The sequence below is a fragment of the Saimiri boliviensis genome, chromosome 8, assembly GCF_048565385.1.
Source record: "Saimiri boliviensis isolate mSaiBol1 chromosome 8, mSaiBol1.pri, whole genome shotgun sequence".
Lineage (NCBI taxonomy): Eukaryota > Metazoa > Chordata > Mammalia > Primates > Cebidae > Saimiri > Saimiri boliviensis.
The window spans coordinates 128,507,165-128,532,112 of record NC_133456.1 but is presented as its reverse complement, the minus strand read 5'-3'; positions in this window follow the sequence as shown (position 1 = coordinate 128,532,112).

Genomic DNA, 24,948 nt, shown 5'->3' with positions numbered 1-24,948 from the left:
ATATTACACAACTGTAAAAACGCTGAAAACTTAAACGATTTATCTCAATCTTCCATACACATAGCAGCTGCTGTCCTGCACTAAACTTTTCTCTCACCAATACATGATCTGGAACATTCTATTGCTGATTAAATTCTATTGCTGTTATTTCAAGGGATCATATGCCTCACGGTTTTATTTTTAAAACTTTTTTCAATAATTTTGTCACCACATATTGGCATCACACTGTTTCATCGTCATTGGTTTTTGTTTGTTTGTTTGAGACAGAGCCTATTTCTGCCTCCTAGGCTGTAATGCAGTGGTGGGATCTCAGCTCACTGTAACCTTCGCCTCCCAGGTTCAAGCAATTCTCATGCTTCAGCATTCTTAGTAGCTAAGACTACAGGTACACCCCACCATACCCGGCTAAGTTTTATATTTTTAGGAGAGATGAGGTTTTACCATGTTAGCCAGGCTGGTCTCCAGCTCCTGGCCTAATCTGATCAACCAGCCTCAGCCTCCCAAAGTGCTGGGATTACAGGCGTCAGCCATCACTGGAATTAAGTTGTTTTGGATACTCCACATCAGTGGAATCTCTTGCTAAATTAAAGAGAAATTCCTTTATTTCATAATCTAAAAATAGAATCTCTGATGTTATTTATGCTTGATATTTGAGCTCCCTTCCTCTGAAAGGATCATTTAAAATTAATCTGCAGCAGAGACCATTCACTCTTAAATCCTACTCTAGGACACCAACTTTCTCTATTTATTGTAATCACTTCACCATTTGGAACAGGTTAGTTAGCTTGATTGGTAACCAGCTTAAAAGGACACCATAAACCTTGGAATCCCAAATTGCTAGTCCTCATTTTCATTTTCTAAAACATATATTTCGATCCTCAGAAATTGAACAACTTGCTGAAAATTGCTACTTTTAACTGTGAAGGAGCTACAGAGAGTCAATATCTTCTCCTTTTGAATCTTCTCCCTATAACCCCAGTACTCTCACCAGGCCCTGAAGCCAATCAAAGCCACTACCTGGCAAGTTTATACCACTATTTAAAAGAAAACAAACAAAAAAAACCACTAGAAATTCATGATATATCAAATGATCTCTAATTTCATTGAAATAGGAAGTATTTAATACAGGTGCACTGACATGTGCTCTTGTCCAAGCCATGGTTCCTCATGTATGAAACTTTTAAGGCTTTCATGGTAGTCCACTTTTGTGGTCAGGGCTTCTTCCAGTATGGATTTGCTGATTACTCTCTAGTCGGAGGTGGTAATCCATAATTCCTCTTTGCTTCAGTCTCATCACACCTTTAATCCCAGCACTTTCGGAGGCCGAGGCTGGTGGATCATGAGGTCAAGAAATCAAGACCATCTGCTCAACATGGCAAAAACCCGTCTCTACTAAAAATACAAAAAAAAAAAAATTATCTGGGCATGGTGGCATGCACCTGTAGTCCCAGCTACTCGGGAGGCTGAGGCAGGAGAATTGTTTGAACCCAGGAGGCGGAGGTTGTGGTGAGCTGAGATTGTACCATTGCACTCTAGTCTGGGTAACAAGAGCAAAACTCCATCTCAAAAAAAAAAAAAAGAAAAGAAAAAAAAAAAAAAAAGAAAAGAATTGTTAGATAGCATAGTTAGCATCTATGTACCAACTACCAAAAAAAAAAAAAAGAATGTCAATTCACACTGATCTTCTGTGGTCCACTTCTTTTCTTCTGACTCTAGTTGCTAAATATTTGCTTTTTCCTTTGTTCTCTAATTTTGGGTTGCCATACATCAGTAGCTCCATTGTATGTGGACTTATCTCCACTCTCAATCTCTACCCAACCTCTTTACCCCAGGGCCTGACATCTCATCACCACAGTGATTCACCTGCAGAGCGGCTGTACCTGTGGTTGATTTCAAAATGTCAGCCAGCCTGAAATGCAGGAATTTCCATGTATGTGTGTGTGTTCTGTATTGGTGTAGAATCTTAATTAAGTAATACTATGCAGAAAGCCTTACTAGGACCCTTGCCATGGAGAAGATTGTCCTGGAGGTGGCACCAGACTGCTTAACAATGTAGAAGCAAACAGCAGATTAGGAAGGGGAGGGAGAGGCAACACTTTCTGAGGTCCTGGCTTCATGTCTGAAGCTGCCAATGAACAAAGCTCTATTTTATCAACTTGGAAGTGAAATCTCAGAAAGATCAAGTCTGTGTCAGAAAGCAAGTAAATGGGAATCAGCTTCATGCGTGGTTTCATCTAGCTCTTAACCACCCTCTTTCCTTTTATCAACTATTAATAAATGAAAGCACATATATGTGTTTTTTTGAAAATATCATCAGAATCAGTGATATGAAAAAATCTGTTTAAATGGTAAAAATAAAGAACCTAGACATCCCCTGGGACTTTGCATCCTCAGGCCTGGTGCTGAGATCAGGAGGTGATTTTCCTCCTTTCACAACAGCGCTTGGAAGTGCAGGTGATGACATCATGGACGCCTCCATCTCCAGGCTCTGGTTTGAATTTGTTTCCATTTGAGGCTAATATGAGGTCAAATTTCCAATCTTCAGACTTTCCATTTTTACCAATAAAAAACAAGTGTTACAATATCTGTTTTGTTCAAACTCTTCTCTGTGGTGATTCAATACCTAGCACATCTGGAAAACTAAAATTGCTTAAAAAAGCTGATTAAATGAAACAAAAAAACTTAAAATTTTTAAGCACAACCTATTAATTTATTGGTTTGGATATCTTAGCATTGTTCTAATAAACTATTTGTTAGGTCTTGGTACATGTCTAAGTTGCAATACAAGTAAAATTACCTCCATGCCAAAGGTCTAACAAAATTAAACAGATGGGTTCTTGGCTGTTTTCCAAAACAACACAGTAGAGTGAACACATAAATAAATGCAACTTTTAAAAAACTTTTGAGCATACATAGCCTCCATAGAAATGGTATTTTGGGCACTATCTAAAGTCATCATGTGCAATGGTGTGGTAGCAGCTGTGTACATACAGTTGTATTGGGTGATTACTAATGTCTGATTCAAATTATTAATAAGGTTTAGGGCAGAATGGAAGGTGAATTATAGAAAGAGAAGCACAAGAATACACAATTCTGAGAAAATATCTTCACCATTTCTAAGTGAAATTTAATTTTCTTGTTTCACAGATAAGAAAATCAAAGCCCATGTCATCTGCTTCACATCCCACATTTACTTAGTGCTGTAAGAGCAGAACGTTCTTCCCAGTGGCTACCCCTCCATCTCAGGTTCTGATTTCAGAAAGAGTAGTGGTATCCTAGTGGATAGACGTTAGATTTTTGTTTTTTTTTTGTTTTTTTTTTTACAATACTGAGCTTATTCCTAGTAGACAGCAGTCAATGGACATGTTTTCCAAATTGAATTGACTTCATGTCAGTGAATTTTTTGATAAAGACATAGCAAATTTACACAGTGAATATAATATTTCCTTTTCATAATGTTTGTTTGTTATGTTCATATTGACTTCTCACCATTATACCTTTATTAAAAACTCTTTGTAAATGAAGCATTTTGACATTAAAAAAGAAGCTAATATTAGCATAGCACTGAACCTTAAGAAAATTATTATATGGAACAATCAATAAAAGCAAGCATTTACTACCCTGTCAGTCCAAAATGTAATATTGTGTAATAGTCTTTAAATTGTATTGTTATAAAATTGTTGCTTAACTGGGCCCTTAGGAATTAATAATGGTTCTGAAAATAAACTAAATGGTTTCCTTTCCTTGGCCCCATTTTATGTCCTAAATGGTATTTCTGTGTTCAGGCATCTTTTTTATTGAGAAAATTTGTCTAACATCCAGGAATTGCTTTGGAAAAAGATATTCTACCCATAAAGTTGAATTTCTTTCTTTTTTTCTCAGAAGAGAGAAAACTAGGTTACCCAAACCACCAATTCTCATTCCAGATCAGCCCTTCTTTTTCTTTGAAGTGCCCTTTGAGCCTGCACAGTTCTAACATGAGCCTCTTTGTGGGGTATGTTACGGGATGCTGTCTGAACAATGACTTCTTGAGAAGTCCAGTGAACTGGCAGAAACCCCCAACCAAAAAGATGATCAACTCAAATACTGCTGAAGTACGAAGGGACAGAGAAGGAGAAAGTGTGAGTTCTATACATGGTTCAGGCCAGCCAACTCAAGGCAATTTGAGTCTATCCATGGAAATACTAGCCACTAGCCACTGGCATTTTCGCATAGTCCAAGAGTTGAACTGGGCTAGCAAAATTAAGCTTATTTACTATAAGGAGAATTCTACTTCCTTAAAATCCACTTTGAACAAAAGTTTGAGTGATAGCCAAATTGGAATGTACTCTTCAAGAGCAGGTATTAAGTCTTTTTAAGCTTATTAGGCCATAAAGTGATCAGCACACTGTTTTCACATTAAATCCTACTGAATTTTCCTAGAATGCTTTTTCTGACATTAAATTTGTAAATATGTTTTAAAGGTAAAAATATTGTTTGCTACTGCAAAAAATAAAATACTATTTTCAAAATTTTGCTACTTTCAAAAAATACTATTTTTTGAAATTTTAGAGTATATTTCATGTTAGTAATTTACAATCAGATCTCACCTCATTATCCTCATTTGTAAAATGGGATAATAATAAATTTTGTTTGTAAGATTATGAGGATTGGCCGGGCGCGGTGGCTCAAGCCTGTAATCCCAGCACTTTGGGAGGCCGAGGCAGGTGGATCACGAGGTCGAGAGATCGAGACCATCCTGGTCAACATGGTGAAACCCCGTCTCTACTAAAAATACAAAAAATTAGCTGGGCATGGTGGCACGTGCCTGTAATCCCAGCTACTCAGGAGGCTGAGGCAGGAGAATTACTTGAACCCAGGAGGTGGAGGTTGCGGTGAGCCGAGATTGCGCCATTGCACTCCAGCCTGGGTAACAAGAGCGAAACTCCATCTCAAAAAAAAAAAAAAAAAAAAAAAAAAAAAGATTATGAGGATTAAATGGTTGATGGCATTAGGGCTTAGAATAGTAACTTGCAGAGACTGCTGGGAAGATGGCCGACTAAGAACAGCTCAGGATTTCAGCTCCCAGTGAAAGTGCAGAGGGTGAGTGGATGCCACATTTCCAGATGAATTTTTATTGCCCACAGACCAGGAGATTCCCAGGCGGAGGGGTCGCCGGCGCCGCTGTTTCTGCCAGTGCTGCTGTTTCTGCCAGTGCAGCTGTTTCCACCCGCTGCTGTGCAGCTGCTTTGCTGTGCCCTGTTGCAGCAGTTCTCTGTACAAAAGCCACTGGTCTGGGAGCCCTCTTAGCTGGCGATTGGAGCCCTGAGATGGCAGAGTTGCCCATTCATCTGAAATAGTGAGCCAGGCAAGGAGATTCCTAGGCAAGAAAACCCCCAGGAACCTCAGCACCGCTGTTTCAGCCAGCTCAGTGAGTCGCGGCACGGAGATCCCGGCACCTTTTCAACAGGCGACTGGAATGCCGGGTCAGTCAACTGAAGAAAAAAAAAAAAAAGACTCTGAGTCAGGGAGCCAGGTGATCAGGCTTGGTTGGTCCCACCCAACCCCCAACAACAACAACAACAACAACAACAACAACAAACAGTAATTGAAAACGCTCTGGGTTGAGCATTTCACAGCAAGCACAGCTTAACCCAGGACAGTCTGGCGCTATGGAGGAGGGGTGTCCACCATTACTGAGACTCTCCACCACTACGGAGGCAGCCTGCCATCACCGATGCAGCCGGCCGTTGCTGAGGCAACTTGCCACTACAGAGGGAGTCCGCCATAACAGAGGCTGGGCCACCATTGCCGAGGCAGTTCTAACTACACCCATATAAACAGGACTGCAGGGAAGATCAAATGGCAGCTGGGTGGAGCCCACAGCAGCTCAGCAAAGCCTCTGCAGGCAGACAGTGACCAGGTGGACTCCCAACTGCAGGGCAGCCCTGAAAGAAAAGAAAAAGGGGGCAGCAGCACAACAGAAACTCATAAAGCCCTAACTCCCCAGGACAGAGCACCTGGGAACAAAAAGTGAATTATGAGTTCAGCTGCAGCAGACCTAAACATACCTACCCAGCAGTTCTGAATGAACAATGGAGCTCACAGATCAGGACTTGAGCCCCAGTAAAAGATGGACTGTCTCCTCAAGCAGCTCCCTGACCCCCATAGATCCAAAGAGTCACCTCATAAAGGAGAAAACAGACTGACATTTGGCAGGTATCCTTCTGGGACAAAGATAGCAGAAGAGGAAACTGGTAGCAACCCTTACTGTTCTGCAGCTGCTGCAGGTGATCCCGAGGCAAGCAGGACCTGGAGTGGACCTCAGCAGTCCTACAGCACAGGGGCCAGACTGTTAAGAAGGAAAGCTTAAAAGAAAAAGAAGTAACTTCAGCATCCACAAACTGGAAGCTCACTCAGAGACCCAATCTGAAAGACAGTAACTACAAAGACAACAGGTGGATAAACGCACAAAGTTGGGAAGAAACCAGCACAAAAAGGATGAAAATTCCCAAAACCAGAACACCTCTACTCCTAAAAGGGATCACAACTCCTCACCAGCAAGGTAACCAGACCGGATGGAGAAGGAGTGTGATGAAATGACAGAATCAGACTTCAGAAGGTGGGTAGCAAGAAACTACAGTGAGCTAAAAGAACATGTTCTAACCCAATGCAAAGAAAATAGGAACCTTGAAAAAAGATTGGACGAAATGCTAACAGAATGGACAACATAGAGAAGAATGTAAGTGAACTGATGGAGCTGAAAAACACAACACGAGAACTTCGCGAAGCATGCACAAGCTTCAATAGCCGAATTGACCAAGCAGAAGAAAGGATATCAGAGGTCGAAGGTCAACTCAATGAAATAAAAAGAGAAGGCAAGAACAGAGAAAAAAGCACAAAAAGGAATGAACAAAATCTTCAAGAAATGTGGGACTATGTGAAAAGATCTAATCTACGTTTGATAGGTGTACCTGAATGTGATGAAGAGAATGAATCCAAGCTGAAAAATACTCTTCAGGATAGTATCCAGGAAAACTTCCCAAACCTAGCAAGGCAGGCCAATATTCAAATCCAGGAAATACAGAGAATACCACAAAGATATTCCTCAAGAAGAGCAACCCCAAGGCACATAATCGTCAGATTCACTAGGGTTGAAATGAAAGAGAAAATGCTAAGGGCAGCCAGAGAGAAAGTTCGGGTAACCCACAAAGGGAAGCCCATTAGACTCACAGCAGATCTCTCAGCAGAAATCCTACAAGCCAGAAGAGATTGGGGGCCAATATTCAACATCCTTAAAGAAAAGAACTTCAACCCAGAATCTCCTATCCAGCCAAACTAAGCTTCATAAGTGAAGGAAAAATAAAATCCTTTGCGAACAAGCAAGTACTCAGAGATTTCATCACCACCAGACCTGCTCTACAAGGACTCCTGAAAGAGGCTCTACACATAGACAGGAACAACCAGTACCAGCCACTCCAAAAACATACCAAATGGTAAAGAGCATCAACACAATCAAGAATCTGCATCAACTAACCAACAAAACAGCCAGCTAGCATCAAAATGGCAGTAACAAATTTACACATAACAATACTATCCCTAAATGTAAATGGACTAAATGTCCCAATCAAAAGACACAGACTGGCAAATTGGATAAAAAGCTGAAATCCATCAGTATGCTGTATCCAGGAAACCTATCTTACATGCAAGGATGCACAAAGACTCAAAATAAAGGGATGGAGGAAGATCTACCAAGCAAATGGAGAGCAAAAAAAAAAAAGCAGTAGTTGCAATTCTCATCTCTGATAAAATAGACTTTAAAGCAACGAAGATCAAAAGAGACAAAGAAGGACATTACATAATGGTAAAAGAATCACTGCAACAAGAAGAGCTAACGATCCTAAATATATACGCACCCAATACAGGAGCACCCAGATACATAAGGCAAGTTCTTAATGACTTACAAAGAGACTTAGACTCCCACACAATAATAGTGGGGGACTTTAACACCCCATTGTCAATATTAGACAGATCAACCAGACAGAAAATCAACAAGGATATCCAGGACCTGAACTCAGACCTGGAACAAGCAAACCTAATAGACATTTACAGAAATCTCCACCCCAAATCCACAGAATATACATTCTTCTCAGCACCACATCACACCTACTCTAAAATTGACCACATAATTGGCAATAAATCACTCCTCAGCAAATGCAAAAGAATGGAAATCATAACAGTCTCTCAGACCACAGTGCAATCAAGTTAGAACTCAGAATGCAGAAACTAACTCAGAACCGCACAGCTTCATGGAAACTGAACAACTGGCTCTTGAATGTTGACTGTATAAACAATGAAATGAAGGCAGAAATAAAGATGTTCTTCGAAACCAATGAGAACGAAGACACAACATACCAGAATCTCTGGGACACATTTAAAGCAGTCTTTAGAGGAAAATATATAGCAGTAAGTGCCCACATGAGAAGTAAGGAGAGTTCTGAAATTGAAACGCTACCATCAAAATGGAAAGAGCTAGAGGAGCAAGAAAAAAAAAAAAGCTCAAAGCCTAGCAGAAGACAAGAAATAACTAAGATCAGAGCAGAAATGAAGGAGATAGAGACACAAAAAACCCTTCAAAAAATCAATAAATCTAGGAGCTGATTTTTTGAAAAGATCAACAAAATAGACAGACCACTAGCCAGATTAATAAAAAAGAAAAGAGAAAATAACCAAATTGATGCAATAAAAAACTATAAAGAGGATGTCACCACAGATTCCACAGAAATTCAAACCATCACCAGAGATTATTACAAACAACTCCATGTACATAAACTAGTAAACCTGGAAGAAATGGATAAATGCCTGGACACCTGTATCCTCCCAAGCCTAAACCAGGAAGAAGTTGAAACCCTGAACAGACCAATAACAAGGTCTGAAGTTGAGGCAGCAATTAAGAACCTACCACCCAAAAAAAGCCCAGGTCCAGATGGGTTCACAGCTGAATTCTACCAGACATACAAAGAGGAGCTGGTACCATTCCTTCTGAAACTATTCCAAATAATTCAAAAAGAGGGAACCCTTCCCAAATCATTTTATGAGACAAACATCATCCTGACACCAAAACCCGGCAGAGACTCAACAAGAAAAGAAAACTTCAGGCCAATATCCATGATGAACATAGATGCAAAAATCTTCAATAAAATACTGGCAAGCTGATTGCAACAGCATATCAAAAAGCTTATCCACCATGATCAAGTAGGATTCATCCCAGGGATGCAAGTCTGGTTCAGCATACGCAAGTCTATAAACGTAATTCACCACATAAACAGAACCAAAGACAAAAACCACATGATTATCTCAATTGATGCAGAGAAGGCCTTTGACAAAATTCAACAGCCCTTTATACTAAAAACACTCAATAAACTAGGTATTGATGGAACGTATCTCAAAATAATAAAAGCTATTTACGACAAACCAACACTCAATATCATACTGAATGACCAAAAACTGGAAGCATTCCCTTTTAAATCTGGCACTAGACAAGAATGCCCTCTCTCACCACTCCTATTCAATATAGTACTAGAAGTTCTAGCCAGAGCAATCAGGCAAGAAAAAGAAATAAAGTGTATTCAAATAGGAAAGGAGGAAATCAAATTGTCTCTATTTGCAGACGACATGATTTTATATCTAGAAGACCCCATCATCTCAGCCCAAAATCTCCTGAAACTGATAAACAACTTCAGCAAAGTCTCAGGATACAAAATCAACGTGCAAAAATCACAGGCATTCCGATACACCAGTAACAGACTTAAAGAGAGCCAAATCAAGAATGAACTGCCAGTCACAATTGCCACAAAGAGAATAAAGTACCTAGGAATACAACTAACAAGGAACGTAAAGGACCTCTTCAAGGAGAACTACAAGCCACTGCTCAACGAAATAAGAGAGGACACAAACAGATGGAGAAACATTCCATGTTCATGGTTAGGAAGAATCAACATCGTGAAAATGGCCATACTGCCCAAAGTAATTTACAGATTCAACGCTATTCCCATCAAGCTACCAATGACCTTCTTCACAGAACTGGAAGAAAAAACACCTTAAACTTCATATGGAACCGAAAGAGAGCCCACATAGCCAAGACAATTCTAAGCAAAAAGAACAAAGCAGGAGGCATCACACTACCGGACTTCAAACTATACTACAAGGCTACAGTAATCAAAACAGCATGGTACTGGTACCAAAACAGAGATATAGACCAATGGAACAGGACAGAGGCCTCAGAGGAAATACAACATATCTACAACCATCCGATCTTTGACAAACCTGACAAAAACAAGCAATGGGGGAAAGGATTCCCTATTTAATAAATGGTGTTGGGAAAACTGGCTAGCCATGTGCAGAAAGCAGAAACTGGACCCCTTCCTGACACCTTATGCCAAAATCAACTCCAGATGGATTAAAGACTTAAATGTAAGACCTAATACCTTAAAAACCCTAGAAAAAAATCTGGGCAAAACCATTCAGGACATAGGCATAGGCAACTACTTCATGACCAAAAACCAAAAAGCATTGGCAACAAAAGCCAAAATAGACAAATGGGACCTAATCAAACTCCACAGCTTCTGCACAGCAAAAGAAATAGTCATTACAGTGAATCAGAAACCAACAGAATGGGAAAAAATTTTTGCAGTTTACCCATCTGACAAGGGGCTGATATCCAGAATTTACAAAGAACTAAAACAGATCTACAAGAAAGAAACAAGCCCATTCAAAAGTGGGCAAAGGATATGAAAAGACACTTTACAAAAGAAGACATACAGGAGGCGAACAAACATGAAAAAATGCTCATCATCACTGGTCATTAGAGAAATGCAAATCAAAACTACATTGAGATAGCATCTCACGCCAGTTAGAATGGCGATCATTAAAAAATCTGGAGACAACAGATGCTGGAGAGGATGTGGAGAAATAGGAACACTTTTACGCTGTTGCTGGGAGTGTAAATTAGTTCAACCATTGTGGAAGACAGTGTGGTGATTCCTTAAGGACCTAGAAATAGAAATTCCATTTGACCCAGCAATCCCATTGCTGGGTATATATCCAAAGGATTATAAATCATTCTTCTATAAGGACACATGCACACGAATGTTCATTGCAGCACTGTTTACAATAGCAAAGTCCTGGAACCAACCCAAATGCCCATTGATGATAGATTGGACAGGGAAAATGTGGCACATATACACCATGGAATATTATGCAGCCTTGAAAAACGATGAGTTCGTGTGCTTTGTAGGGACATGGATGAACCTGGAAGCCATCATTCTCAGCAAACTGACACAAAAGCAGAAAATCAAACACCACATGTTGTCACTCATAGGCGGGTGTTGAACAATGTTAACACATGGACACAGGGAGGGGAGCATCACACACTGGGGTCTGTTGGGGGGAAATGGGGTAGGGAGGGCAGGTGGGGAGGTGGGGAGAGAGAGCATGGGGAGAAATGCCAGATATAGGTGAAGGGGAGGAAGGCAGCAAATCACACCGCCATGTGTGTACCTATGCAACAGTCTTGCATGTTTTTCACATGTACCCCAAAACATAAAATGCAATAATAATAATAATAAAAAGCACAGTAACTTGCAATGTAAACCTTGATTGAATTTTAGTTTCTATTCTTTCTTCCCTTTTGCCTTTTATTGCTGTTACTGATTATTAAAGTCTCAAGGCAGTTCACGGCACACACTTAAGTCATCCCATATTTGAAAGTAAAAAGATTTAAAATACATATTAAACAATCCTATAGAGGTGGGAGGGAACATCAGGAGGTTTAGGTTGAGCTCAGGAGGTTTAGGTTGCAGTGAGCCGACATCACGCCACTGCGCTCCAGCCCAGGTGACAGAATGAGATCCGCTCTCAAAAATTTTTTTAAAAAGTCATATTTATATGCATGCATTTATATGGTTTGTTGTTAATTGATTAGTAACCGGTGGATTAGTGAGATCATAGTGAATTTTTATAAAATGCTTTTTCTGGGGCAAATCTGCGAATCTCCCGAATCACGTAGGAAGCCCATTTCACCAGCATCAACTGGCTAACAGGATGCAGCAGAGTAGGGTCCATTCCACAGCTGCAGCCACAGCAGCGTCATGCACAGCTGCCTGCCTTCCTCAGCGGCTCCAGATCCGAGCTGGGTGGGGTTGGTGCTCCTGGGAATAGTGGAAGCTCTGGGGTAAACTGAACAGTTCAAAGCGGATTTCTCTAAAAAGGACTCACACACTCGCACATGCATCCTTCGTGTCCTTTCTCTCTCTCTCTCCTTCACACTCATGTGCACACATTTGCCCACTGACGTTTCACTTGCATTCACATGAAGAGACACAGAAGGCACGCGGGCACGTCTGCGCAGCGGGAGAGCACTGTCTTCTGTCCGCCTCACTTTTCTTCTCATTTCCTCCTCTTCTGTCATCCTTTCCACTCACCTCGTTCATTACTTTCAGAGCTCTTATTTTATCTTTGGAAGATAGTCATCTTATAAAGTCTGATGAAAATACTTTTAATGTGTGAGTATTCACCTTGCTGTGTTGCCCTCCTCACATGATGGAGGCTCCACTAGGACCTGGAAATAGCAACTCTTAATCCAGAAATGAACAGAATACAGATTCCTCAACGTGGGGAAATACATGGAGGCAAGAGCTTGTTCTTGTGATCTCTCATTTCCAACCCTGTGTATAACCACTTACTTCTCTTACACGTAAGATCGCCTTGCAACAAATTGAAAAGACTCTAAAGCCAGTACAGATGTCTATGACATGTGACGAGGCATACATGCAGGACGGAGAAAGCTTTTGGCCCTGATATGACACAGTGTTAATCCAAAGACCTTGATTCTGCCAAGACGCATCTAATCAGAAGGGGCAGCATGCTTGCACTATTCACCTGGGCACTCACGCCAGGTGCATTCATCCCCCTTTATCCCACGGTGCCTACTCTTGGCAGTGGATATCACAGGGAATGTCTCACGATTAGCCACGTGAGCTCAGGGGGGACAAGGGAGTAAGAGACACAACACAAGCCATGCACCTCACTGCTACTTTTCAAATCTCAACCTCAGCAACATTATTGCTCATGACCTCAGAGTCTTCCTTTGTGTTCTTCTTGCTAGGAACCTGCCAAGCCTCGAAGGGGCTGCCATCTGCCCTTTGACAAGCTATGAAACCTCTAGGAACTATATGGAACACCTGCAGTGCTTTGTGGACATCACGATTTTTTTTTCAGTTACCCCCAGTTTGCCCTACGAAATCCAATAATTGGATGTTTAATCAGGGACTTGTCAAAAGAAAATCTAGAGAACTGACCCATCTACATAAAGGTGCTAGAAAACAGCCAATCCAATGAAATAAGATAAGAAATGGTCTTATGTGTTCCAACAATAGTTATACACTTTCGTCAATTATTTTTGAACCAATAGCTTTCTTGTATTTTTTATAACAGATGGTCATATCTGGTCTGTTGTAAACTATGGTATTATGATTCAGGGTTATTGGAATTATCTTCCCGTTTTTCTATACAATATTAGTCATTCTTGATCTTTTCTTTTTAATTTGAAATCTACTGGATAATCAGCGATGATGAGGTTTCCTTGATCAATAAAATTGATCAATAAAAAAAAATGCTTTCGTTCTTTCTCTGTCATTATCTTATCATTTATTGAAAAAATGTCTTTTCTTTCTCTCTCTCGCTTTCTCTCTCTCTCTCTCTGGCCTGGTTAAAGGGTTTGCTAGCAGCTTCTCAGGAAAAAAATTCTAGTTTTATAGGAGACAGAGGCAAAATTTGTTTTGGCTTCATTCTCCAAATAATCTCGGTCTCTTTTTAATCATTTTTCACGCATATCCATTTTGCATTTTCTTTTTCCGAGAGCTGCTTCTCTTTTTCATTATATTTTTATTCTTCTAGTTTTGTGTTGGCACGATCACTTTCGTATATGTAAGAGGTCGCGTTGTGCTGTGAACTGCTAGCGCGAGCACTGATTTCTTATCCTTCACTCTGAAGGCCAGATCCAGGGCTTGTCTACGGATTCCTCATGGGGGTGTTTGTGAGGCCTGTATTTCTTCAAGATGGACCTGATTCGGTGCCTGCTTTCCTGCTAGACCCAGGCTGTGAGCGCCGCTTTGAGTGTGACCCAGGTGACTGCCAGGCAGGAGCAGGACCTGAGACCCTGAGACACCACCCTAAGTGAGGCAGCAAATGCCAAGGAGATTGGCAGCTTCTCATGAGGGACCAGTTTGCTCACATTTTCTTTATAATTTCTGAATCTATTTTCATTAGTCAGATTAGACAGTAGTTTTATTTTCTGGAAACACATTTATCTGGTTTGAGAATCAAAATTATTCTCATTTTATTGATTAATCGAATAATATTTCTAATGTATGGGTGCATTCTATGCATGGGAAATCAGCAGAATCTTGAAAAAAATTTAAACTTAACCTCTTTAAGTGGTTAGCTCTTAAACACTTTAGCTCCGGGTTTTTTTTGTGGGAAGATTTTTAACTACGAATTCAATTTCTTTAGTGGCCGTAGAATTATTTAAACTTGCCATCATTTTCTGGTCGTTTCAGTCATTTATGTTTTTCTGGAAATTTGTTATTTCAAAGAAAATAGCAAAATGTGTTCCCTAATATTTGAGGCAGATTAATTGTATTACTGACGACAGTTTTCCAAGCCTCTATGTACCTTGGGCATGTGACTTGGTTTACCTCACAGGACAGAAGGTTTGGCCAACAGATGTAAGCAAAAATTTGGAAAAACACTTGGACATTTCCGCAACCTATTTGGGACTCTACCACTGCCACAGAAACCTGTCAAGTCTGGTCTGTTCAAGAAATGTGACAGAAATGTGAAGGCCATTTGAGTCCTCCTAGATGAGGCTGGCATCTTAGGTCAGCCAAACTCTAGCCACCCCACCCCCCCAGATACATCAGCCAGTGCAGCCAAGACCAGCCAAGTACAGATCACACTAGCAGAACTTCCCAGACCATCCATGCACACGTGAGTGGCTTTATGCACAGAAAACGAAAAGTAAAAATATTCGCATTTTTAAAATCTCTGTGCATTGATAGTTAATTATTTATTCTGAATAGTATATACTTATTTTGTCATTCACTTGCTCTATCTTAAAAGGTTTATTTCTCATATTAGTCTTTACACAAAACTTCTGTTACAATTATATTCTCTCCTACATCTTGTTTTGTATTTAATTTATGTCTTCTCTTTATTAGCTGTGTGATTCTACTTTCCCTAATTTTATTTTGCTTTATTTCTTCCAGTGTAAGTCAATCATTCTTCAGGCATTTTTGTAATATGAGCACTAATTATTATGAACATAATTTTGGTCATATCCTACAGTATTTAATATATAGCATTTTTGTTATGTTATCTTCTAATTATTATTTTAAAACATGTTTTATTTTTGTCTTGAACCAAAATTGTTTTGTGGTATATTTAATTTTTCCAATATCTTTTTGAGAGTTTTTTTTTTTTTTTTTGTATCTTAAATGCATTGCTATCAGAGCACATACTGTGTCACACCAATTCTTTGGACATTGAGGCTTGCACAATGACCCAGACTGTGATCAGTTTCAATAAATATTCTGTTCCATTTGAGAAAGTATGCATTCTCTAATTATAGGGTGAAGGCTTCTCTAGATACCAGTTACATCTGGTTTTTGTTTTTGTTTCTTTGAGACAAAATCTCACTCTGTCGCCCAGGCTGGCGTGCAATTGCATGATCCTGGCTCACTGCAACCTCTGCCTCCCAGGTTCAAGTGATTCTCCTGCCTGAGCGTCCCCAGGACCTGTAACTACAGGCACCACCACGACTCCAGGTTAATTTTTGTGTTTTTAGTAGAGACAGCGATTTCACTATGTTGGCCAGGCTGGTCTCAAACTCCTGACCTCAAGTGATGTGCCCGCTTCAGCCTCCCAAAATGCTTAGATTACAAGTGTGAACCACTGTGCTTGGCCTAAATCTGTTTTCAATTGGAATTTAAAAATATCCTCTACCTTCACAATCAGTAGGAGGCATAGTATGACATCTTCCCAGGTGATGGTAGATTTGTACATTGTTTTTTTTGTTTTTTTTTTTTTTCGCTGTCTCAATGAGTACTTTAAATATTTTTAAGTTACTTTATTTTCAAAATTTATTTCTGCCCTTAACTAAAAATTAATCATTGTGCAGTGCATTACACATGCTACTACTGGATTCTGACTTACAGTATATTTTGCCAGATGTTAATATAGGTATGTCAGGGTTCTTCCTGTTATTTTCTGAATTTAAATTTCTTCCATTTTTAAATCTTTTGCTTCCTGTTTCAGAACGTCTCCTTTTCCATGATTTATTTTGTGTCCACACATATTATATGCGTTTATGTAAATGTCTGTATGTGTTTTAAACTGTGAATTTAATCCACTGATTATTTATGTATCTGGATATCTTTTTATCCTTTTATTTTTTGATTTCTCTATGTTCCATTTTTTCTTAATTTCTTCTTTTTTTGATTGATGAATAATTATTATTAATAACAATTGTTATTATTGTTTGGTTCTTTAATTTTCCAGCTATAGATTTATTTATTTTTTTTAAAGACAGAATCTGGCTCTGCACCCAGGAAGAAGTGCAGTGGGGTGATCTCAGCTCACTGCAACCTCTACCTCCTGAATTCAAGTGAATCTCCTGCCTCAGTCTCCTGAGTACCTGGGATTACAGACATGTGTCACCATGCCCAGCTAATTTCTGTATTTTTAGTAGTGATCGAGTTTCATCATGTTGGCCAGGCTGGTCTCAAACTCCCGATCTCAAGTTCTTCGCCGGCCTTGGCTTCACAAATCACTGGGATTACGGGCCTGAGCCACCACATCCAGTCTAGACTTAAAATTATACTGTATAAAGTTTGTAATAATGTATAAATATCTAGATCCTGGAAATTAACTAACATAGTTTAGAAGGATAACAGAGTGAGTCATTATTTTCATTATTTTAGTGGTTTGCCCTTGCATACTTAATGAAGCCCAATTTCAATCAATAGCTGTTTTATCCTTCCCTGAAATGAAAGTACCTTGGAGCACTTGATCTTTAATTAACCCCAATAAATCATGCTTCTGTTTACCTGAATTTTAGGTCTCTTATCTTTTACTTTAATCCCATTATTTATAGTTTAGTGCTATTGTTTCAAATGAAAAATATTTGTTGCTTTTACTCTTTTTTAAAAACTTAAGCTGATTCTGTGCTTCCTATTTCTTCTCGCATCTCAAAAACTGTCTTACTTAGTCCTTTTACTCCTGCCTGATACACATTTTTTTAAAAACTCGTAGTGACTAACCTCATTTTTGTTACAAGATAAATCTTGAAAAATATTTTTTATTGGGTGCATAATGCTAAATTACTTTTTTTTTTTTGTCTCAGAGCTTTGAAGCAATTCTTCCATTATAGGTCTTTCATTGTTATTGCTAAGAAATATGTAACATTTTATTTTGTTTTTTGGGCTGAAACCACTTTCTGGCAATTTTTGAGCTTTTTTTGGTCATTATGTCCTTTAATTTTTTTCCCCAAATGTCCACATTTTGATTTGTTTTTGTTTTTATTTGTCCTGCCTGGTTTGTGTTTCCTACATTTAATGATTTTTATCTTTCATAATATTTCTCCCTGGTTCTCTCTATTCTTCTTTTTTTTTTTTTTTTTTTTGAGACACAGTCTTGCTCTGTCACTCAGGCTATCATGCAGTGGTGTGATCTCGGCTCACTGAAACCTCTGCCTCCCGGTTCCAGGGATTCTTCTGCCTCAGCATTCCAAGTAGCTGGGACTACAGACACCCGCCACTATGCCCTGGCTAATTTTTGTAGTTTTAGTAGAGATGGGATTTCACCATATTGGTCAGGCTGGTCTTGAACTCCTGATCTTGTGGTCTGCCTGTCTCAGCCTCCCAGAGGGCTGGGATTGCAGGTGTGAGCCACACCACCGGAACCTCTATTTTCTTCTTTAGAAATTCCAGTTTGACTTATGTTAACGATTCTCAAAGTAATCAGTACGTCTCTAAAGGTCCACCCTACTTTCTATTTCTTGAGTGCACTGTGATTTGTCCTTGGTAACTTCTTCAGATTTGTCTAGATTCTCTAGTTTTCTAATTCTACTTTCAGGTCTAATTTGTTATCTAGGTCATTCATTTCATTTAAAAAAAATCAATTTATTATAATTATTATATTTTTTATTTTTCAGATTTTTTTGTTCTTAAGTTCTATTTTGTTCAGTTACGTTTTCCAGTTTTATGTTGCTCTATATTATCCAGAACTGTGTGATTAGATTTATATTTATATTTATATTTTATCACCTCTTTATTTTATTTTTATATTTTTATTTCAAAACATATATTTTGAATATTTTTATTTCAAAACATATATATTGTATACACACTTTTCTGGAATTTTGACTGTTTTAATATCAGTAGTTATGGGAGGAGGGTCCATTTATAATGTTTTACTCTCTGCTCTGTTTTTTGCTTTTTTTTTTAAGATGGAGTTTTGCTTTGTCACCCAGGCTGGAGTGTAGTGGCAGGATCCCAGCTCTTACTGCAACCTCTGCCTCCCAGGTTCAAGCAATTTGCCTGCCTCAACCTCCCAAGTAGCTGGGATTACAAGCACTTACCACCACACCCATCTTATTTTTGTATTTTAGTAGAGATGGGGTTTCCCCATGTTGGCCAGGCTGGTCTCAAACTCCTGACTTCAAGTAATCCACCCACCTCAGCCTTCCAAAGTGCTGAGATTATAGGTGTGAACCTCCGTGCCCAGCCTGCTGACTTATTTATATTGTCTTGTGTGCTCATGTTCTTTGTAATTTTTCTAAGAAACTTCTTAAGATGATTGATGGTGGTGATATTGTCCTCATGGTAGTTGCTACTGTAATACTAGATTTGTAGTAGTGTACAAGGAAATATTAGAACGGTGGTAGTAGTAAGACTCAGTGTTGTAGCTGTGGTCATAGTAGCGACAGCATTAATGGCAGTGTTTATTTGCTTTACTTTAGGTCAGAGAAAACTTGATTTCCATTACTCTTTCTACAGAGATTTTTCTCTCACCCCAACTTCACTGAGAATGTAGACATTTCAAGAATCCCAGCTTTATGTAGGATCCTCCAGCCCTGAGTTCCCGTGTTGCACATGCATGAGGTCTGGATGTCCATTTTCTTCAATCTTTGTTAAGCCCTCACAATAGTCATTTATGGTACCGTATTTTGCGCTAGAGACAGCAATAGTTTCATTGTTTGTGTTTGTGCTGATGTCATTTTGTGACATCAGTGTATTTTTTTATCTATTTTTAACCCTTAGGTTCTTCTCCTGCTTGTGAGCCCTAAAACTCTATTTTAAAGTATGTCTATTTACAGTATTAAATATATTTGACTTTAAAGTATGCTTGCTGAAATTTATCAGGCATCTGGCTTGATAATGTGGTAGCACATTTTGCTTTGGGAATCCACCATTTTGCTGGATTCTTTGTAAATCTAACGTATTTTATATTAGAGAAGAACATTAGATTAAAAAGAAATTCAGAAATATTTTGTAGGTTCTTTGATGAAATCAAAATTCATAAAATGTTACTATTACTTCATAAAAATATTATTGCAGCAGAAGGCAGAAAATCTAAGAAACTTTTAAGGTCTACATAAAAATAATATACTGATTCTTACGTGTGGGACTGTGTATAAAGCACACAGAGAGAATATCATATGAAAACAACAACAACAATATTTCTAATGTTTGGGAATTAGTGCTTGTGAATCAGGGTGCAATTTTTAGAAATAAGCTTATGCAGTGTTAGAAAAGTGTTACATTTTGAACAATGAACATATAATTGACAGTGTTGGAGCAGGTAAAGCTATTAAATGACAAAAACTGGCTGCACGTCAGTGAGAACAGTGATATTGAAATGCACGTGAAAGCTTTGAAAACATTTGTTTTATACAGTGTAAGTGGGAAAGGCACTATTTTAATTACTTTACATCACATACTGTAAAATGTTAACAGGTAAATTTATTAAATAAATATTATAATTGAATAGTTGCCTTTTTTTTCAATGTACCAAATGGCTTATATTTCCAAGTAGGCAAAACTGTCTTTTATTGATCATATCACTGGGATGGTTATGTATTTAAAGATATGTAGAAAGATTTACATTAAGTTATTTTCTATGAAATATGAGTAGAAAATGTAATTTTCCCAAATTAATGTATTTGCGTAATATGTGATTTTAAGTATGCATGTGAAAAGTAATTAATTGATTGACTATGAATGGACAATCTTTTCAACATCCTTTAATGTTTGTATATTCAGATTGGCTAAAATATTCCCTGATTTTCCTTTTTGTTGGGGTCTCATTATGTCTGTGCACATATAGTATTTGTTTTAAAGTAATATTCAGGTTGTTTAATTAACTGCATATGATGAGAAAGGATTCTTCTCTTAATTGCTGATTTTCCTTTCTGTTAGTTTCTACCATTCACCTTAGGATTTTAGATTGAAATTCTTCTTTCAATTGACAAAGAAGTGCTTTCTTTCGCTATGCATTCACCATTTCCTAATAGGGTTTGGTTTCTTTTTTTTTTTTTTTTTTTTTTTTTTGAGACGGAGTTTCGCTCTTGTTACCCAGGCTGGAGTGCAATGGCGCGATCTCGGCTCACCGCAACCTCCGCCTCCTGGGTTCAGGCAATTCTCCTGCCTCAGCTTCCTGAGTAGTTGGGATTACAGGCACGCACCACCACGCCCAGCTAGTTTTTTGTATTTTTAGTAGAGACGGGGTTTCACCATGTTGACCAGGATGGTCTCGATCTCTCGACCTCGTGATCCACCCGCCTCGGCCTCCCAAAGTGCTGGGATTACAGGCTTGAGCCACCGCGCCCGGCCGGGTTTGGTTTCTTTACCCGGCCACCTGCAGCACACAAGGAGGCCAGTACAACACACCTGGGTTTCTGTGTGGTAGATACTTGATGAAGGTCACAGAGATGGTCACTGGGCATGGAAGGTGCATGGCTGAAGTGTTGTGGATTGGATGACGTTTCTGTGCCTCACAACTTTATCAACTCTACAGTGTAGAGGAGAAAGCACATACAATTTTGTGTTTGGGAGGTCAAGGCGGGCGATCACTTGAAGTCAGGAGTTTGCGACCAGCCTGGCCAACATGACAAAACCCCATCTCTATTAAAAATACAAAAATTGGCCAGGCGGGGTGGCTCATGCTTGTAATCCCAACACTTTGGGAGGCCGAGGCGGGCGGATCACCTGATGTCAGAAGTTCGAGACCAGCCAGGCCAGCATGGTGAAATCCTGTCTCTACTAAAAACACAAAAATTAGCTGGGCTTATTGGCAGGTGCCTGTAATCCCAGCTACTCGGAGGGCTGAGACAGGAGAATCACTTGAACCCAGAAGGCAGAGGTTGTAGTGAGCCGAGATCAGAACACTGCACTCTAGCCTGGGCAGCAAAGAGTGAAATGCCATCTCAAAAACAAAAATTGTGGTTTTTCAAGGCCTGGAAAGTTAACTTCAAACTCCTTATTTTGTGTGGTTGGTTTTCTTTGCCCTCTTTCCAACACCACAACTAGGGTACCTCCGGCTACGTTAGCTCTCCAGGAGGCGTATTATCGGCCTGCCTTTCTTGTTTCTAATTAGCTGCTCAAACTTAATGCCCCTTGTCTCCATGTAAACTTCTTTCACTTTTGATCCAAAGAGATCTTAATCTTATATTTATTTATTGTATGTCATTTCATTAAAAAAATATTCTACTTATCATTACTATGTATTCAGCACAGAGAAAAATTTTAAAACTAAACTTATACTTTTTTTTTTTAAGAGAAAAAGAATAATAAGAAAAAGAATAAAGAAGAGGAAGAAAGAGAAAGAGGAAGAGGGAGAGAGAATAGGGGTATTGCTTTGTCACCCGGGCTAGAATGCAGTCTAAACATGGGTATGCCTATAATTGTCCTTAATAATGGAGACATGAAAGAAAATGAGGGAAGAGAGTAACAAACAAGGAGCCGACCAACATTTCGTTTAAACTTCTAAGTTGATATGATGTGGTACTGATAAGAGTGTATATTTTGTGTAAAGTGGAGAGTTCTATAAATGTTAATTACGTTTACTTGTTCCAGATCTGAGTTCAAGTCCTGGATATCGTTGTTAATTTTCTGTCTCATTGATCTGTCTAATATTAATGTTGAAGTCTCCCACTATTATTATGTGGGAGTCTAAGTCTCTTTATAAGTCTTGTATGTCTGGGTATACCTATATTGGGTGTGTATATATTTAGGACCTTTAACTCTTCTTGTTGCATTGATTCTTTTATCATTATATAATGTCCTTCTTTGCTTCTTTTGATCTTTGTTGCTTTAAATACTATTTTATCAGAGGCAAAAATTGTAACTTCTGCTTTTTATTTATTTATTTTTGCTCTCTGGTTAGTTGGTAAGTCTCTCTCCATCCTTTGTTTTGAGTCTTTGTGTATCCTTGAATGTGAGATGGGTCTGGATGCAGCATACAGTTTTAGTTTTTTGTCCAAATTGGCTGTCTGTCTTTGAATTGGGGAATTTAGTCAATTTAAATTTAGAATTAATAATAATATATGTGAGTTTAATACTGCCATTTGCCCACTAGTTGATAAAAATTCTTCATTATATTAATGTTCTTTACTTTTTGGTATTTTTTAGAAAGGCTGATACTGTTTGTTCCTTTCTATGTGTAGTGGTTCTTTCAGAAGCTCTTGTAAAGCAGGCCTAGTGGTGATGAATTCTCTGAGTGCTTGCTTGTTTACAAAAAAACTTTATTTTTCCTTCACTTATGAAGCTTAGTTTGGCTGGATGTGAAATTCTTGGTTGAAAATTCTTTTCTTTAAGGATGTTGAATATTGGTCCCCACTCTCTTCTGGCTTGTAGGGTTTCTGCTGAGAGATCTGCTGTAAGTCTGATAGACTGGGTCTCACGATGTTGCCTAGGCTGTTCTTAAACTCCTAGACTCAAGCAATCTTCCTGGCTTGGCCTCCCAAAGTGCTAGGATTACAGGCATGAGCCACTGTGCCTGGCCTTTTGACAGCAGTGTGAGATATTTGAACATTTGGACTAAAATAATGAGATTTTGAAAATTTCGTGATTTTAATTCATTCTTATAGCCTTCATCAACAGATTATTTGGATTTGCAAAGCTTGTAACAGAAGGAGAATATTTGCTTCCCACTCTCAGAGAATGGCCTGAATTAAACTAAAATGGAGTGTTATTATTTCTTTATTGAACAAATGTTCTCTGTGTATTAAACTTTTCTTTAGTAATTTGAAAATACTGAAAACCAAAAAGAAAGAAAATAAATTCAGTATGTTCTTTCTCTATTGTATTTTATCTAACAATAAAGAAATGATGATACTTCAGATAGAAAGATACCATGTATTGGAAATAAGTAAATTGAATTACAAAATTCTCTACTTCAAGAATTCATTGGAAAATGGGTCATCAATCATGTTTTAAGATAGAAACTGGGCACAGAAAATGTTCTGGAGAAAATCTGTTTTTCCACATTATTGTTTTGTGTTTTACTGGTGGCATATTGCCTTTTATTCACTTTCATTTATAACCAAAAAATGTATCCTGCTAAAAGCAGGACCACTGTATTTTAACTGAGCATATATTGGATATCAGATAGCAGGCTACCAAGAACTCTGTTCAATATCTATATAGATGAAGACAGTAATGTTGTTTCCTATAGATTGCATTTTATCTATTTGTTTATTCATCCACTCATTTGTTTATTTAGTTTTCGGTGTAACAAGTATTTTCAGCTTTTACTTTGTGCCAGACTCTTGGTTAGGTACTGAGTATTGAAAGATGAATAAAATGCTACACTTTCTTCAGGGAGATTAAATTTTCCAATCCCAGTCACTTTTCATACAAAGGGCTATACCCAATGCCAAATGAAAAAGTTACCACAGTTCCAATTATCCATAAAGAACAACACGTTGCTATTCCCGCAATGTGTCTAACTTAATCGGCCCTGAAGTCTTAAAGCTGTCAGGCGATATTAATTTCAATGAGAGTTAAAAGGGGCATGGATCCAAAATCCTGCCGAATGTTAAAAATTCTGTATTTTGCCACTCTACTCTTGGAAACTGCTTTGTTATTGTTGGAAAATGCATTGGCCTCTTAAAAAAAAACAAACATCTATTGCCATTATGAAGCCCTAATGGGCTTTCCATTAATTCTCACTATGGACTCGTAATAAAATTAGGGGAAAAAGGACAGAGGTGAGTGGATGAGAACTGGGTTTTTGTCTTCTGATTGTCAAGGAGAAATGCTGTATTTTTGTTGGGGGACTATTTCTAAATCACAGGGCTATTTTGAAAGTATAACTGAGGCTGCAGCATGAGGTGATGCCAAGATTCTATGCTGGGCACACAGAGAAGAGTGACTTAGGTGGTTCTGTAGGTTTTTTTTTTTTTTCCCCCGAGACGGAGTTTCGCTCTTGTTACCCAGGCTGGAGTGCAATGGCGCGATCTTGGCTCACCGCAACCTCCGCCTCCTGGGTTCAGGCAATTCTCCTGCCTCAGCCTCCTGAGTAGCTGGGACTACAGGCACGCGCCACCATGCCCAGCTAATTTTTTGTATTTTTAGTAGAGACGGGGTGTCACCATGTTGACCAGGATGGTCTCGATCTCTTGACCTCGTGATCCACCCGCCTCAGCCCCCCAAAGCGCTGGGATTACAGGCTTGAGCCACCGCCCCCGGCCGGTTCTGTAGGTTTTTATTTCCTGGTTACCATGCATACATTTGGCACATTTCAGCAGATTTATTCTGAAGCATTGGGATACTCAGAAAAAAAGACCTTTGCACTACGCAAGATGGCCTAGTTAGTCGTAGGTATACTTTGAAATTGTGTCAAATATTT